The 18,763-nt window shown below is 45.7% G+C and overlaps 1 protein-coding gene across 1 annotated transcript in view; it reads right to left on the reverse strand.

Moving 5' to 3' along the window:
- LOC144124575 (uncharacterized) overlaps window positions 1-15,047 on the reverse strand; it is a 102,932-nt gene extending 87,885 nt beyond the window's left edge. Inside the window, exon 1 of the mRNA XM_077657319.1 lies at window positions 14,735-15,047. The gene's annotated coding sequence lies outside the window, so the exon portion shown is untranslated. The remainder of the gene's footprint in view (window positions 1-14,734) is intronic.
- Window positions 15,048-18,763: the final 3,716 nt, after the last annotated feature.

Below are 18,763 nucleotides of genomic sequence, written 5' to 3' on the forward strand. Positions count from 1 at the left end.
CATTGGCAACCATCTCGTATATGTCGTAATCAGCCACCGCGCGAGCTGCCGCTTATCAGGGACGGCATTTGCTCTCCTCAGCGGCATCAACTCGCCCTCCGTACCGTCGACACCAATGAGGTGATACGGCAGAGAATGAACGAAGCTATCCATTCCTTGTTGCGAAAAGAACTACCACATAGTTCTGCTGCTTTCCTTCGATCGCAGCAAACAAAACCGAAACCGGAAAAGATGGCACAGGCACTGCTGCCGAGCAACGGCTGGCAGCCACCGCGTGTCGCATTTATATCGGTCGCTGCAAACGCAGTCCCGAAGCAAACGTGCAGCTGCCGCAGCAACTGAATAGGTAAAAAAACTCTTTTTGTTTCCGCTGTAATCATTTGCTATTCCTGACATCGTTCCCAGGCGATGACAAGCATCGGCAACCGGTGACTTGCGCTTGGTGTTTCTGTTCGCAAACCTCTGCCATCTGAGACTTTCAGGGGTCGTTTGTCAATCACTGATTGGGGCTAGTATTTGTGAACTTTCTTAACTGCTCAAGCCTTAGGTGAAAACTTGTTTTCGCGTTTTTTTGTAATTTTTGGGAATCATTCCAAGAGTTCACAGCTGCGTATTTTTGATTTTCGATTTAGTTCTTTGGTAGCTTTCTTGCTATAATAGGGTATTTTGCACGCGCTTTGTCCTGTATGCAACTGTGTGTTCACTATCCATGCTTTCCGCAGCTTAAAAAAATGTGTACTTGTCAGAGTATGCGTGGCTATGCGTTGATGTATACGAATGAGTATCTTCCCGGCAATAGAACACAGCGCCTAACCGATAAGGCGCAGCAAAGGCAGCTTTATAGCGGCCATAGACAACACATCGCGCATATGTGCACTCGCCAGTACACTCGTAAGCCACATTTCTAAAGGAGCAGGAGCACAGGGCCACTGATTCACCAGTATGGGTACGGGAGGCAGCTAATTTAGATATAGCTTTGCGAGCCCCGCTTTTCGGCAGCGTAGGCAGCATTTAGCAGTGTAATTTCGTATACGCTTCCTTGTTATGGTTATGCGTGTTCCTCACTCACTGGCGTAGGTGCATGCGTTTAACAGGCAAAAAACGCTACGTTAAAAATACCGGTGTCGCAGAAACGGACAAGGACAGCGGAACACGTATGCAAAGGATGAACTCTGTTTCTTCTCTTCTGAGCAGTGTTTACAGCCATTTCTCATCAGCGTGAATCAACTGGCGCTGAAGAGTATTCTTCCGTTCCTCTCGTAGCCGCCACTTCGCTTCGTTTAACCTTGTTGCAATGTGAAATGATGCTTTGCGCGCAATATGCGCTTGAAAAACCGGTCGCCATCCCCACACGTGCGGTCACGTGACGCTCTTTTAACATCCTCAGCACGGGCACGCCGAGCTACACTGATGATGGAGCATGAGGGGGCAGACATGACATGCATCAAGGTACGTTTAGTGCTGAACGTGGGCAGCGCAAAAACTTTGAATTTTTAAGGTGGTCAATCGCTCCCGGTGGTCACGGCACACCCATTCCCAAAGATTCTGCTCCATGTACGACGAACGCTTTCAGGGCGCAAAAATTCAAACTGCTCTCATGTGTCTGAACGCAGCTCCTCTGTGCCGAAAAGCCGAGCACTAGATGTTAAAAAATGCACATAGCCGGAGTAAAGTCACCACCGTCTGAACCGAGAGTTGAAGTGGCAAAGAAACGCCCAGCGTCAAAGCACGGCAGCGCGATCTGACCCGAGGAAAATATCGCACGCGACAGCCCCGTGCCCAAACACTACCAGCTTTCATCTGCCCAACGCTCTTACCAAATGTCGCAGTTTCTAAACGCCACTGATTGATAATTCCGGCACCATCCCCTGAACGCCTTTCTTGCAGCAAACCGCGTGATCCGGTATAAATGCGGGACGATCGAAGCGGCGTGCGTTCACCTCGCGGCAAAATGACAGCGCCAATACAGTACGCTTCGAAAAGAAGTAAAGGTAGCAGCATCGCGTCGGCATTGCGTTCTGCTTGAGACTACTTATTGCTTTGTGCTGTACAAAGGAGTGAATCGTTCGTACCTGCCGAAGTGCGGATGACTCGATGTGTCGCTCGACGTTGGCACTGCAGCGGCTCACCTGACGTCCGCACCGGTGAACGGTTCTCGCGAATGTGAGCGTGGTCGTGCTCCTGGAACCGACGTTCCTATGTACGCGCCTCCAGCGACCCCTTCGCACTCTGGTTGGGTCGATAAGGTCGTCCCGTAACCACGGTCGCTCGCCTCCCTCCCGCTTGCCCAGTTTGACGCTGACCATCTGACCGCGGCAGCGACCCGCTCAGAAGAGGGACGCGCGAGGAAGGAGTTGGAGAGCGAGTGAGAAGCCTGTATTAAAGGCGCACTTAATCAGAGAACGGCCAGCAGCTCTGATTCATTTCGGGGATCGGTCACTGCGGTGTGCAAGCCTTGTAGCTTTCCACAATTGACTCCTGTTTAATTTGTAGCGGAACATGGCTTTCCTGTCGGTATGAACGCCCCTGGGCGGGGCGTCAGTTTTCGTGCACTTAATAGGGAAGTAAATCGATTGCGGGCACGAAAGAAGCTACGTGCATTTCTGTCACCAAATCCCGCTTGCAGAACCATGTCCAGCATTTTTGGGCAATCATTTTAGATATTAGAGTAATGTAATGTTCTGTTTTGAAAATAATGAAAGTAATGGTCCATTGATTCCATACGTAGCAGAAACTTTCTTTTAAAGTTTTTCAACCACTTGCATGGAGTCGTTACGACTGCAATATAAAGCCAATCGGGAACGCTTTTGACGACAGCTGTCGTCAAAGAACATTTAAAGCAAAAAATACAAGCCTGTCGACGGGAGACTTGCGGATATATTGGTTTTTGCAGTAAAGGTTAACAAAATATGAAAACATTGTGTTCTGAACCTTATACTTGCCGAAAAGTGCTTTTGTACAGTATTGTTGAATAGGACGTACAGTCGTCCAAACACCTGTCTAGAGCGCCCGAACCGCGCACTGTGTTGTGCATTTACGAAAGCCGTACTAACCTGGTGGGCCAGGTGTAGCTTTTAGAGATACGAGGAACTAAACACCCTCGGTCGGAGTGTGCATGCATGATGAGGTCTTTTTTCGAGCACTAGGCCACTCCTCAAGACAAGCTTGAGGACGACTGTACGTGTGCAGTGTGGTTTTCCTTCCTCGGTAAGTTCGAGGGCCTTCACATTCATACCCACTACCAAAAAGTTTTTAAAAGGTGATGACGAATGTTTCCCTCACCTTGGAGAGATTTAGTTCCTGAGAGATGGCGTATAAGCTACTGCGCGCCTGAAAAGCACGCCACGTAACCTGAAAATTTTTAATCACTGGATCAGGCGTGTAAAGACTGTCTGCAGCTTTCTCTACTCGACAGAAATACAAAGCACCGACGCCGTGACTAAGCCATGAGTGTCTAAAAACTCTGCTTCTACGTGATTGTCTGTGGATGCCTCTTCATCGCGAGCAGATCATTCGAAGAGTCTTCCACCCATGCAATTGTGTAGGGCAAAGAAGAACAATCAAAGAAAGGAAGTTGTCCAGAAAGAAATGAAGTAAGAGCCAGCTAGTAAACCAGGAGAGAGGGGGGAGGCCTATGCTTACGGCCACCACGTGCGCGTCGTGATGGATGCCAGCAAGCGTCGGACTGCGGATCTATCTGGTACGTGATTGGCTTCGAAAAGGCGGCTGTGATTACGGTCAGTTCATAGTGTGTTTGAACTATAGCTAGAGATTGGGCCAGCGAAGTTTTTGGCGTATAGAGACGTGAGAAACGCACTAACGCAGTCGTGTATTTCAAATAGCATTAACCTATTATTTCTTGAAGTTCACCTAAACATCAAGATATGCCCATTATAGCGCATACTATATTAGAAAAGCAGTGTCTTTAAATGAGTGTAAATGAAATGTTGGGCTGCAATTTGTAATATAGCTGAACTCCTTCTATTGATATGAAAATTGTTTGTGCCGCTCTATTACGATTAACAAGCGATTCTCGTTCTTTAATATGCTGTCACTACTATTTTTGGCCTCACTTAAAATGGCACATACATCGGGTTGGCGGTTAGCTGCGGTTATCTGCAGCCCGTAAATAAGGCAAGCAAAAGAAAATTACAGACATTTGGAAACGTCATTAGAAAGGTTTAAACTGAAAATTTTTCACGCGAACTCTAAATAATTCTGTAAAAAGATGTAATCGAAGGCGTTATGACCTTAGTTTTTCTATCGCTTCTTTTTTCTAACTCTCGAAAGTCTACCACGTTCTGATAATATTCGAACGGCGACATCGTTTTACAGTAGTTGATCACTGGACTCCCCCAGTGTCACCCGTTACGAACAAATTCGTATTATATGAGCACATATGTTGTCTTAGAACCTTCTTCGTATTCAAGGAGAAAAATATTAGCAGATCAGTACGTATGCTATTGCGTTTTAAGGCCTCCCTTTAGTTGAAACACAATTAAAAGTGTCGTAGAACAACGAAAGAAATAAAACACACCGAGTGACGCTTAAAATGACGCCCACAGTTATAACGAGCGCTCGTTTATTGCGGGGGAGAGTGGCGTTTCTTTATGTAGTTTTTACTCTAATGATGCTATATAATAGAACGATGATGCCAACGCGCCTCGGGTAGAAGAAATGACCGCTGCCGGACACCTTTATAAAGCAAAGTAGGAAGCATCGTCAGGTCGCCTCCGCCATCGCAAAATTCGCGCTTACGTGTACGTGCGGAGACCTAAGAGCGGCTCCGAGCCCACACAGCCCCACTTCATCTCCGCCAAAATGAAACAATAAAGAAGGCGGCATTAAAACTACAGATAAGCACCGGCAAAGCACGTGCAAAGCCTCTCTAAGGTCAGTGGAGTAGCGAGGTGGGCTCTAGACGCGGGCATCGTTGCAAGCAAAACTGTTGTATACGTCAGCGGTCATCCAACGGCAGCCATCTGAGATGTACCCACGTGGCATGCCTTGTTGACCAGCTGGTCATGTGGCATGCGTCACTTGCCTAATCGACTCTCATCTTATAGCGCTGCTACCGCCATTAGAAAATCTCTCAAGCCACCGTTTTTTTTATGCTTTACTCTCATGCACCATAGGAACAGTTCTGGATGATGTAAGACTTGTTCGCCAGTATATTGCTGAGTTTGATTGTGACATTATATAAAAGCATACGAAGGACTTGTTCGTGCTCAACAAACGAGCAGCGCAGGACGTGATGCCTTCCCTGACTGCGCTTATCATGCTCAACCTGTCGCCAAATGCTACGCGCACAATCAGCCACTGGCCACGGACGCCACGCGCGGGCACAAGGTGGCCTAACTGATCCGTGTAAGCAACAGCATGCTGATGGCAACTGACAGGCAAGCTATTAACGCCCAGGTTCTGAATCCCCCCCCGCCCCCCCCCCCCCCCCCTCTACGGTTTGTACGCCACCATGAAAATGATAAATGTCACTGCCCAATGCGTCACTTCATACTTCCTGAAGGCAACGCATATGAGCCTTGGAATGAAAGATTTAGCGGTGAAACAGCAACGTTATCAACCCCATGTGGATTTGTGGGAACGCGTGGCTGATGCATAAACGGCCCGACCTTACGCTGGCTGTGACTTGGCTCGTGATGATGATGACGCCAACATCTAAACATCATGCCCACCTCTGTGCGATTGTACGCAATGCACGAGCCCTCTCCCACTGTCATTAATCTGCTGAAGACAATGACGAGGATGTTTACTTTCAGCGAGCTGGTGTGAACGCTAACTGCGATTTGTTATTTGACGTCCCAAAAGCAGCACATGAACACATCATCACGCACGCATCTTAATTTCATACACTCAAGAAGTCAAACGCGAAGCACGATTGATGCCCGACTGCAGAAAATCTAATGAACTTCACGAGGATGCCGATCTCTCAATAGCTGCCGTAAACTCTTCAGCCACGATTAGTTATATGCTGTCCTTAAAGCAGCCTAAGAGTGGCACTACGGCCTCTGCGAAGAACTTAATGTATGACCGCTCTACAAGGCTTGAAAAGCGCCGTGTTCCGATGCGCATAACGAACTGCTGTAAGAAACCAACGCCAGTTTCGTTGGACTTCGTATTTCTGGCTGTAAAATGAGCAGTACATTTCCTACGAACCTCGGATACAACGACGGCAATCCGGACGACCTTCAGGTTCGTTCTAAGAGGGCTCGACTGCATTACTCTCATTAAGCAATGGTTGCAACTACTGAAAGATTTTTTTTATATTGGAAAGAAAAAAGTCACGTCTCGTTGTTATCTAGCACACTAACCTGCTATACAGTCTGAATGTTTCGAAACATTTTTCACCACATGAAAATCAAAATATTGAAGCCGCAACTTTAGATTTATAGACTCACTGTATAAATTTCTTACTGCCTTGCTTTTAAGAGGAAGACGTCCTCTTATATGATTACAGACAAAAGGTAGTTTCTTTAGGTATACATAGTAAATAATTTTCACTAAACGTTTTCGTTTTATAGAGCGTTCGATGTGTACTTAAGGTTCCCGTAATTTCACTTACGTTGTGAGCGCCTAATGAAGCAGTTCATAATATTTGGGTGATTTTGCAGTGGAGCAGTAATTACCCAGGAGAAAGTTCCGTTATACACACCACTTAAAATGTTCAAAATGGGAAAACATTACAAATTCAACACTTGCAAAACATGTCGTCCAACCTTGCGTGAGGTTTCTCGTTTCTCGAAATCAGTGGATGGCAGGCAGGCGGCAACATTTGTGTCGGTAGAAGAACAGCTTGGATGAGTACCTACTCTTTATTTCCTGAGCCTTATATTTGGAGCAGATTTCATATAAGCATTATAATTGGCAATTAAGGAAGATGCTTGCCGAACTACACTTTACAGCAAAATAATGACATTTCTTTTTTTGGAGCTATGTGCACGACTGAAACAACTAATGCAATTCCTGACAGGCACTCGCTTGTAGAAACAGAGCTACCGGATTAGGAAGAAAGCTCTGAACGTAAAAGCGCAAAAAACACAAGGACACAGACTAAGGCAGACAACACGAGCGCTTACTTCCAACTGATTTTATTTCATGCAAGAAGCGAAATTTATACTCTTGATAAGTGTGTGCACATGCTTACAGGGCAATTACCGCAGAGTTATGACTGATACCAGTTATCATGTAACACATATGAAAGATGTCAGATATGCCATCTCTTTTTGTGACAGCAGAATTGATGGAGCACTTATGCAATCATCCCCAGCTCGCGCTATCTCCAAAGCTTCCACAATTTCTCGGGTAATTTGGCATTTTGCACGTAAAGGACTTTGCACTTCTGAAAGAGAGGACGACAACCCTCTTTGCTTTTTCTTTTGCACTTTAAACAATGAATGCTCATGTGCCCCCCTTTTTTGTTGTTCACAACGTAGTCATGCTCGCTCAACCGCTCGTTCAGGCATCGTCCCGTTTGGCCTATATAGTATTTTCCGCATGATAAGGGCACTTTATAAACAACACCTTCATTGCATCTCACAAACGGCTTTTGATGCCTGATTTTGCAACCAGTTTTTCTTTGGTTTCCTGAAGTACTTTGCTTACATAATGACATCAGCTTATTTGGGGCAGAGAACACCACGTCAACGTTTGCCCTGTTACCATTTTTTTTGAGATTGTGTGAAATCTTATGTTTATAAGGAATGACTGCAAATTTCTTATTGGCTTTTGTCTCTTCCGGCTCTTCCTGGCACTTGGCTTCCCATTTTTTCTTTTTGACAAGTCGTTCCGCCACAGAAACCAGCAGGTGTAACGGATAACCCACATCTTGCAATTTGTTGGACTGCAGGAGAAGGCTTTCTTCGATTGCATGTTCACAAGACTTCTTTGTACAGTTAAGAAACCCTAAACGAGCTATGTTTCTTTTTATAAGCTTTGATTGCGCGGAACTGAAGGGTAAGGGCATTTTTCCATCCCTGGGATGATAAATCCAGCAAGTGTGGTCTTCTAGAAAAGTTAACCTGATATCGAGAAAGCGTATGCTACTGTTCTCTGGCATTTCATGCGTGACTACAAGAGGAGATAGGCTACACTTGAAATGATCTAAAACCTTTTCTACCGCCTCATTGAGGGTGATTGAAGTGGTGTCTAAGAAGATTAAAAAAATCGTCGACAAAACGAAAAACTTTTAACACCCCTACGTCTTCAAGGCAGGCTAAAAGCCTTCTGTCACATTCAGCTAAAAACAGATCACTTAACAAAGGAGCTACGCTGGACCCAATACATATTCCTTGCTTCTGCAAAAACAGATCGTCGGCCCACTTTACAAACGTAGAATTGAGATATGTACTTAATAGCTCCAAAAAACCCCCAACACTCACTCCCACTGAATTCTGGAAAGCAATGGGGCCAGCGTTCTCAATACATCTTTCAACGCACTGCAATAATCCATTTTTCGGCAAAGAATAGTAAAGGTCTTTGACATCGACCGAAAAGGCAAACATGTTCTTTCCATCGCTTTGCTTTAGAAAATCAATTACATTTCCTGAATTTTTTATCATGAAAGGGTCATCAACAACTAGCTGTTTTAGACATTTCTGTAGGAAGTCAGAGACTGGTTTTTGCCAGGTGCGCGCTTCCGAAACGATAATTCTTAAGGGACATTCCATTTTGTGTGTTTTAGCGGAAAAGAATATGTTAAGACTTAGATCACTGGCCTTTTCTACGGACTGAGCTAAGCGGGTTAAATTCAAGGAGATGCACAACTTTTTTGCTTTCAATCTTACTTTTGACAAATTTATACCTTTTTGCCTATCAAACACTTTCTCAACAGCATGACTGACTTTTTCATGAAAAAGGACCTTAGGCATCACAGCAAAACCACCTTCCTTATGACAAGGAAGAAGACATAAATCGCCTTGCTTCAAGAATTTCAAAACACTTGAAGGGGAAACTTGAGGCTTTGTCTTCGAACACTTCTTTAGAACGTCGACACCCTGCGAGACGCAGCTCCCTTGATCACTCGTAGGTGCATGTTTGGAGACTGTTCGGACCATGGCCAAGAGTTCCGGTTTTGATTTCTTTTGCTCCACAGCGAACATGGGCCCCAGCTGAAGTGTACGGCGTACATCTTCGGGAAGTGTTACCTCCCCAAACGTACGGACGTGGTTTTGCGACCTAGACAGCCGTGGAGGGACCAGTTTGCGAAGCCCTGGCAGGACAGTACTCCATAAAAACTCAGAAACCTGGTCGAGCGTTCGATTGAATTGTTTCCATTTTCTTTTGGCGCTCGGCAGGCTCTCACCTGTGAAAAGCCTTGCTTGCAAGCAATCCTTGTACAGTCTTGCTTGCCTTCTCCACTCCGCTCGAAGTATCTTGAGAATCCTTCTGCCATGGCTGACCGAAGGTGGAAGGGATCCAAACAGGGCTAAGATAGTCGGGGGCAGCACGTTGCAGCGAATACAGAAGGAGAGAGCACGAGCTTGGCAGATGGCGTTTGCGGTGAGGGAAACCAGAAGATGCGAACACTTGTTCACACATGAAAAAGAGCCCATTGTACTAGAAATGTAATTCAATAAAGGTTGCATTTGGGCGAGTTGGTTTTCCATTCTGAACGTAAAAGCGCAAAAAACACAAGGACACAGACTAAGGCAGACAACACGAGCGCTTACTTCCAACTGATTTTATTTCATGCAAGAAGCGAAATTTATACTCTTTTTAAGTGTGTGCACATGCTTACAGGGCAATTACCGCAGAGTTATGACTGATACCAGTTATCATGTAACACATATGAAAGATGTCAGATATGCCATCTCTTTTTGTGACAGCAGAATTGATGGAGCACTTATGCAATCATCCCCAGCTCGCGCTATCTCCAAAGCTTCCACAATTTCTCGGGTAATTTGGCATTTGTGCACGTAAAGGACTTTGCACTTGTGAAAGAGAGGACGACAACCCTCTTTGGTTTTTCTTTTGCACTTTAAACAATGAATGCTCATGTGCCCCCCTTTCTGTTTTTGCAGAAGCAAGGAATATGTATTGGGTCCAGCGTAGCTCCTTTGTTAAGTGACCTGTTATTAGCTGAATGTGACAGAAGGCTTTTAGCCTGCCTTGAAGACGTAGGGGTGTTAAAAGTTTTTCGTTTTGTCGACGATTTTTTAATCTTCTTAGACACCACTTCAATCACCCTCAATGAGGCGGTAGAAAAGGTTTTAGATCATTTCAAGTGTAGCCTATCTCCGCTTGTAGTCACGCATGAAATGCCAGAGAACAGTAGCATACGCTTTCTCGATATCAGGTTAACTTTTCTAGAAGACCACACTTGCTGGATTTATCATCCCAGGGATGGAAAAATGCCCTTACCCTTCAGTTCCGCGCACTCAAAGCTTATAAAAAGAAACATAGCTCGTTTAGGGTTTCTTAACTGTACAAAGAAGTCTTGTGAACATGCAATCGAAGAAAGCCTTCTCCTGCAGTCCAACAAATTGCAAGATGTGGGTTATCCGTTACACCTGCTGGTTTCTGTGGCGGAACGACTTGTCAAAAAGAAAAAATGGGAAGCCAAGTGCCAGGAAGAGCCGGAAGAGACAAAAGCCAATAAGAAATTTGCAGTCATTCCTTATAAACATAAGATTTCACACAATCTCAAAAAAATTGGTAACAGGGCAAACGTTGACGTGGTGTTCTCTGCCCCAAATAAGCTGATGTCATTATGTAAGCAAAGTACTTCAGGAAACCAAAGAAAAACTGGTTGCAAAATCAGGCATCAAAAGCCGTTTGTGAGATGCAATGAAGGTGTTGTTTATAAAGTGCCCTTATCATGTGGAAAATACTATATAGGCCAAACGGGACGATGCCTGAACGAGCGGTTGAGCGAGCATGACTACGTTGTGAACAACAAAAAAGGGGGGCACATGAGCATTCATTGTTTAAAGTGCAAAAGAAAAAGCAAAGAGGGTTGTCGTCCTCTCTTTCAGAAGTGCAAAGTCCTTTACGTGCACAAATGCCAAATTACCCGAGAAATTGTGGAAGCTTTGGAGATAGCGCGAGCTGGGGATGATTGCATAAGTTCTCCATCAATTCTGCAGTCACAAAAAGAGATGGCATATCTGACATCTTTCATATGTGTTACATGATAACTGGTATCAGTCATAACTCTGCGGTAATTGCCCTGTAAGCATGTGCACACACTTATCAAGAGTATAAATTTCGCTTCTTGCATGAAATAAAATCAGTTGGAAGTAAGCGCTCGTGTTGTCTGCCTTAGTCTGTGTCCTTGTGTTTTTTGCGCTTTTACGTTCAGAATGGAAAACCAACTCGCCCAAATGCAACCTTTATTGAATTACATTTCTAGTACAATGGGTTCTTTTTCATGTGTGAACAAGTATTCGCATCTTCTGGTTTCCCTCACCGCAAACGCCATCTGCCAAGCTCGTGCTCTCTCCTTCTGTATTCGCTGCAACGTGCTGCCCCCGACTACCTTAGCCCTGTTTGGATCCCTTCCACCTTCGGTCAGCCATGGCAGAAGGATTCTCAAGATACTTCGAGCGGAGTGGAGAAGGCAAGCAAGACTGTACAAGGATTGCTTGCAAGCAAGGCTTTTCACAGGTGAGAGCCTGCCGAGCGCCAAAAGAAAATGGAAACAATTCAATCGAACGCTCGACCAGGTTTCTGAGTTTTTATGGAGTACTGTCCTGCCAGGGCTTCGCAAATTGGTCCCTCCACGGCTGTCTAGGTCGCAAAACCACGTCCGTACGTTTGGGGAGGTAACACTTCCCGAAGATGTACGCCGTACACTTCAGCTGGGGCCCAAGTTCGCTGTGGAGCAAAAGAAATCAAAACCGGAACTCTTGGCCATGGTCCGAACAGTCTCCAAACATGCACCTACGAGTGATCAAGGGAGCTGCGTCTCGCAGGGTGTCGACGTTCTAAAGAAGTGTTCGAAGACAAAGCCTCAAGTTTCCCCTTCAAGTGTTTTGAAATTCCTGAAGCAAGGCGATTTATGTCTTCTTCCTTGTGATAAGGAAGGTGGTTTTGCTGTGATGCCTAAGGTCCCTTTTCATGAAAAAGTCAGTCATGCTGTTGAGAAAGTGTTTGATAGGCAAAAAGGTATAAATTTGTCAAAAGTAAGATTGAAAGCAAAAAAGTTGTGCATCTCCTTGAATTTAACCCGCTTAGCTCAGTCCGTAGAAAAGGCCAGTGATCTAAATCTTAACATGTTCTTTTCCGCTAAAACACACAAATTGGAATGTCCATTAAGAATTATCGTTTCGGAAGCGCGCACCTGGCAAAAACCAGTCTCTGACTTCCTACAGAAATGTCTAAAACAGCTAGTTGTTGATGACCCTTTCATGATAAAAAATTCAGGAAATGTAATTGATTTTCTAAAGCAAAGCGATGGAAAGAACATGTTTGCCTTCTCGGTCGATGTCAAAGACCTTTACTATTCTTTGCCGAAAAATGGATTATTGCAGTGCGTTGAAAGATGTATTGAGAACGCTGCCCCATTGCTTTCCAGAATTCAGTGGGAGTGAGTGTTGGGGGTTTTTTGGAGCTATTAAGTACATATCTCAATTCTACGTTTGTAAAGTGGGCCGACGATCTGTTTTTGCAGAAGCAAGGAATATGTATTGGGTCCAGCGTAGCTCCTTTGTTAAGTGACCTGTTTTTAGCTGAATGTGACAGAAGGCTTTTAGCCTGCCTTGAAGAAGTAGGGGTGTTAAAAGTTTTTCGTTTTGTCGACGATTTTTTAATCTTCTTAGACACCACTTCAATAACCCTCAATAAGGCGGTAGAAAAGGTTTTAGATCATTTCAAGTGTAGCCTATCTCCTCTTGTAGTCACGCATGAAATGCCAGAGAGCAGTAGCATACGCTTTCTCGATGTCAGGTTAACTTTTCTAGAAGACCACACTTGCTGGATTTATCATCCCAGGGATGGAAAAATGCCCTTACCCTTCAGTTCCGCGCACTCAAAGCTTATAAAAAGAAACATAGCTCGTTTAGGGTTTCTTAACTGTACAAAGAAGTCTTGTGAACATGCAATCGAAGAAAGCCTTCTCCAGCAGTCCAACAAATTGCAAGATGTGGGTTATCCGTTACACCTGCTGGTTTCTGTGGCGGAAGGACTTGTCAAAAAGAAAAAATGGGAAGCCAAGTGCCAGGAAGAGCCGGAAGAGACAAAAGCCAATAAGAAATTTGCAGTCATTCCTTATAAACATAAGATTTCACACAATCTCAAAAAAAATGGTAACAGGGCAAACGTTGACGTGGTGTTCTCTGCCCCAAATAAGCTGATGTCATTATGTAAGCAAAGTACTTCAGGAAACCAAAGAAAAACTGGTTGCAAAATCAGGCATCAAAAGCCGTTTGTGAGATGCAATGAAGGTGTTGTTTATAAAGTGCCCTTATCATGTGGAAAATACTATATAGGCCAAACGGGACGATGCCTGAACGAGCGGTTGAGCGAGCATGACTACGTTGTGAACAACAAAAAAGGGGGGCACATGAGCATTCATTGTTTAAAGTGCAAAAGAAAAAGCAAAGAGGGTTGTCGTCCTCTCTTTCAGAAGTGCAAAGTCCTTTACGTGCAAAATGCCAAATTACCCGAGAAATTGTGGAAGCTTTGGAGATAGCGCGAGCTGGGGATGATTGCATAAGTGCTCCATCAATTCTGCGGTCACAAAAAGAGATGGCATATCTGACATCTTTCATATGTGTTACATGATAACTGGTATCAGTCATAACTCTGCGGTAATTGCCCTGTAAGCATGTGCACACACTTATCAAGAGTATAAATTTCGCTTCTTGCATGAAATAAAATCAGTTGGAAGTAAGCGCTCGTGTTGTCTGCCTTAGTCTGTGTCCTTGTGTTTTTTGCGCTTTTACGTTCAGAATGGAAAACCAACTCGCCCAAATGCAACCTTTATTGAAGAAAGCTCGTTGAGTTCTTTAGGCTTATTTAATAGAAAGATGATGCCAAGAAAAAATGTCTCAATTACATTTTGCAACGAAACAGTAATCGGCTAAGGCAAGCTGCAGAACCCACCAAACTTGGCCCTAATTAGTTCAATTATTCTGCCGTTGAAACCTTTATCAATTAGAAAGTGCATTGGAAAAGCGAATCGGTTTGCGGACATTATTATCAAAAGAGCGCAATCGGTTCATCGATATACGGGCGGGCAGTATAATCATTCCTACGGGCGAAGGATCTACAGTAGAACGTTCTAGCGGGCTAGTTGGTTCATTATCGAGGAAGGATAGAAACTGCGCAGAAGTACGAATAGAGGAGGCATATAAAAACGAACCCCACTGCCCGGGCGCAGACTGCCGACTGTTTAATCAAGGAAGCGAATGCACAGCCTATCAAAGGCGGGAATTCAAGGAGGCTTGGGACCACCTATGTCACTCGCAGATGTACAGTTAAATGCACGCGAGAGAAATCGAAAGATAAATCCTAAGGGGAGGTGGTGGAAGCATTTCGCCTCAGAAAAAAAGCGAACGACAAAAGTGTCAACATGTCGCGATTAGGTAACGCGTCCCCGAATTTCCGAAGGGGGACGCTATCGCGTGTAGATTCGAACAGGAGAACAGAGATCAAACAAAGCAAAACAAAGCAGTAGTTATAATTTCAAGAAAAAGAGCCAAAAATAAAGGGAAATACCAAGAACAGCGCACGCTGAACACGCGTATGACACGACAGAATAAAGGAAAGAGCTCACCAGGTACTGAGCGTCCAGGTGAAGCGGGGATGCCTTGCAGACAGGGCGGATGCGGGTGGTTGTAGTGCGACGCGTCGCTGGCATTGCGTCGAAGAAAGCGGCGAAAGGGAGCCAGGTGGTAGTAGGAGCGGAGAGGAACACAGGGAGATGCTGGTGGATTCCCGTCAGTAGCCCGCAGGACTTGGCAGGAACAGAAAGAACAAGCGTAGCCAGGTGCCGTCGACGGCGTCATGAAACGCCGGAGGCTTAAAGTAGGCTATACAAGGCTGGCTCTAGGCAGCACAGACCCTCAATCCATCGGCTGCTACCTCCACGCTTTCAGAGGACGCAGTAGGCTTGCGTCGGTGATCGAAGGGAGGTCACGGCAGCACGGACCCAACGTCTGACGGCTGCCACCTCCACGCTTGAGCGACACGACCTCCGCTGCGCTGTCTCCCTTTACATCTCGGTTTCCTCACCCGTCAGCTCTCAACTCCTCGTGCCTGCCACGCTCATTGTCGCCGTCGCCTCGCACACACCTTCGAAAGTGCACATGCGCAACGCTGGGCTGCCACGCGCAGGGCTCCGCTGTCCGACGCACCACTGTCGGCGCAGCGCGTTCAAAAATGCTCCGATTTGTTGTGAACCTCACATATGCCCCCCTTCGGAAAAGTTTTTTCGCAGAAAAAAATTGCCGTCGGTGCCCACAACACGAATGTCGCGTGTGTAGCAGACAAACGCTGTTGATGCACAAACACTAATGTTCGCGTGATAAACGGAAAAGTTAGACGCCGCCGAAGTCACCGAAGGCACTTTACACAGCGACACATGGGGGCACATGGAGACGCGCACAGAGGGAACTTGAGGTCAAACATTACACATCTGGCAAAAAGGAACATGAAAACTGTACAAAACATCAGGCACAAACTTTAAACCCGTCTGTATCATAAAGGTGAAAATTTAAACACTGAACAACGCATAACCGGAAAACAAAAAATAAGAGACTTATAGACACTCCTAAACTATATTTGCACCGGTAACCATTTCAAACACCCCGGATAGCAGCAATGAACTTTGGGAATTTCTCTCCGGCAATTTCCAAACGACTCATGCAATCGGCGCCTACGTTTTCGGAGCCCTTTATGCACTCTAAATGAACGGTATACTCTTGTAATGTTAAGCTCCAAAGGAATACCCTGCTGTTCAAGTGCTTTGCCTTTGTTAAATATTGCAAGGGTTGGTGGTCAGTCTGAATGATGAACGTCCCGTACAAGAATATCTGAAATTTCTCAACCGCCCAAACTATCGCCAAACACTCGTGTTCAATCGCTGAGTAGCGAGATTCGCGAGGCAAGAACTGTAAACTCGTATATGATATTGAGTGGAGGATTCCATCATGCTCCTGCAGGAGAACGGCGCCTATGCTGACCTCAGAAGCATCTATGCGAAGCACTAACTGCTTACTGAGAGTTGGAGCTCTTAATACGGGCCTTAAAGTTAGTACGTTCTTGAGATCGTCAAAAGCGCCTTGCCGCTGTGGCGTCCAAGGGACAAGGTTGCGTTCATTTTTGTGTGTTAACTCCACGAGCGGTTTGACTTTGTCGGCATAGGCAGGGATGAAATCGCGATAGTATCCGGCAAGTCCTAAGAAGGAACGTGCATGCTTCTTCGTCTTTGGAAGCGGTACGTTGACAAGCTCATCACCACCGTTTCCAACGGTGGGATGGTCCCTTCTCCAAGCTGGTGTCCAAGAAAGGAATTGTTAGTTGCTCTGATTTCACTCTTTTGCGGCTTGATCGTGAGGCCGGCCTCGTGCACCCTGCTAAAAAGCATGTTGAAAGTCCGAAGATGTTCTTCCCAGGTAGAGGTTGCTACGAGAACATAGTCGATGTAATGAACGACATTGTCTATGCATTCTAATAGAATGCGCATCAGGCGCGTAAAGACAGCCGATGCTGTCTTAATACCGACGGGCATATAGACGAACTGATAGTGACCGGATTAGGTAGAGAACGCTGTTTATGGTCTCGATTCTTCCTCTGAGGGTACCTGCAAGTAGCCTTTAGCCGCGTCAAATTTTGAAAAGCGCACATTAATTCCAACTTCGGTAAATACTACGTCTGTTCTTGAAATGGGCTCTGCATCAGACACAAAAACACCATTGATGCGTCGAAGGTCGATGAAAGTCCGTTAGGTGTTGTCTTCCTTTTTAATTTGAACCAGAGTGGAAATTGTGCAGAGATTTGAAATGCTCATTCACCCCTAATTTCATCATCTCGTCTATCTCTTTTTCGACTACGTCCCTCACGGCAAAAGGCAACGGGTATTGCGGGGTGTTCATGACTTCAGAAGTAGAGAGCCTGAGTTGACACTCCACTAGATTAGTCTTCCCGGGAAGCTCGGAAAAGATGTCTGCATGCGTGTCAAGTAAGCTCCGAATATCCTGCTGTTTGTTGTTATTCAGCTTGGGGGATATCAGCATGGCTTCAGTTCCTTTACCGTGGTCCGTGCTAAAGGTAGGCAGTTGTTCCTCTGAGTAACCTTCTTCGATTACAACGAAAGATGACGCCTGCACGGTCTCTCGGGACGCACGCTCTTCGTATCTTTTCAGCATATTGATGTGGAATGGCATCTTATTGTGGCCCAAGTCGATCCAATAATACACGTCGTTCTTTTTTTCCACAAACTACAAATGGATCTTTGCACTGCATAAGCAGTTTATTGTAACTGCTCGGCAAAATAATAAGGGCAGGAGCTCCAACCTTTAAATGCCGATTTTTGCTGTTCCTGCCATAGCATGTTTTGTGAGACTGTCGGGCAAGCAAAAAACTTTGATATGCCGCTCTCACAGTTCGCTCGAGACGTTCTCTTAGAGCGATAACGTAACCATAGGTCGCCTTCGTGACTTCTCCCAGCTCCTCCCTGGTCTAGAGCTCTCTGAGAACTGCGAGCGGTCCTCGCACGTGACGTCCAAATATCAGCTCAAATGGAGAAAACCCCACACTTGCCTGCGGCACCTGTCTGTATGCGAACAGAAGCGGAGCGATATCGATCCCATGTTTTGGTCTGCTCCTGACTGAGCTTCCGCAGCATCTGATTGAGAGCGCCATTGAATTTCTGCACCATGCTATTGCACATTGGATGGTAAGGGCTCGTGCTGCACTGTGCGGGGCATCAGGGCATTAAGAAGACTACAGATCCAGTTCTGGAAGAATTATAATGGCCGGGAGTGCAGGAGGAGATTAAGTGGTATGTCAAGTCGTGCAACACTTCCTCAAGGACGTGCCCGAAAGCAAAGTAGAGAGGGCTTTGTTGGGACGCATGCCTCTTATTGACAGTCCATTTGATCGGGTCGCTTTCGATATTGTCGGTCTGCTGTCGCCCACATCGGTGAAAGAGAACAGATATATTCTCACACACGTATATTTTGTTACGCGGTATCGCGACGCCGTGGCTCTGCCAAAAATAGATTCAGCGACTGTGGCAGAAGGTTTGGTGGAGATGTTTTCATGAATAGGTTTTCCGAGAGAGGTCCTTTGTGACCAGGGTTCCTGTTTTACTTCCGAAATGATGAGAGAGCTCAGTGATCTCTTGGCAGTGAAACATCTCAACACGACCCCTTATTATCCAAGGTGCAATGGGAGGGTAGAGAAATTTAACGGCACGCCAAAGCAGATGCTGCGGAGGCTCAATCAGGAGCAGCACAAAACTTGGGATCATTATATCGTTAAGCTTCTGTTCCCATACAGGGAGGTGCCGCAGGCGAATCTGGGGTATTCTCCGTTTGAGTTGATATTTGCACCACATGTGCGAGGACCGCTCGCAGTCCTCAGAGAGCTCTGGATAATGGAATATCTGGGAGAAGACACGAAGACGAAATATGGTTACATTGTCGAACTAAGAGAACGTCTCGGGCAAACTGTGAGAGCGGCACGTCAAAATCTGTCACGTACCCAACAGTCTCAGAAGAGATACTATGACAGGAACAGCAAGAATCGGCAGTTAAGGGTTGGATATTGTGCCCTCATTCTCTTCCCGAGTAGCCACAAT

The sequence above is a fragment of the Amblyomma americanum genome, chromosome 3 (genome assembly GCF_052857255.1).
Source record: "Amblyomma americanum isolate KBUSLIRL-KWMA chromosome 3, ASM5285725v1, whole genome shotgun sequence".
NCBI lineage: Eukaryota > Metazoa > Arthropoda > Arachnida > Ixodida > Ixodidae > Amblyomma > Amblyomma americanum.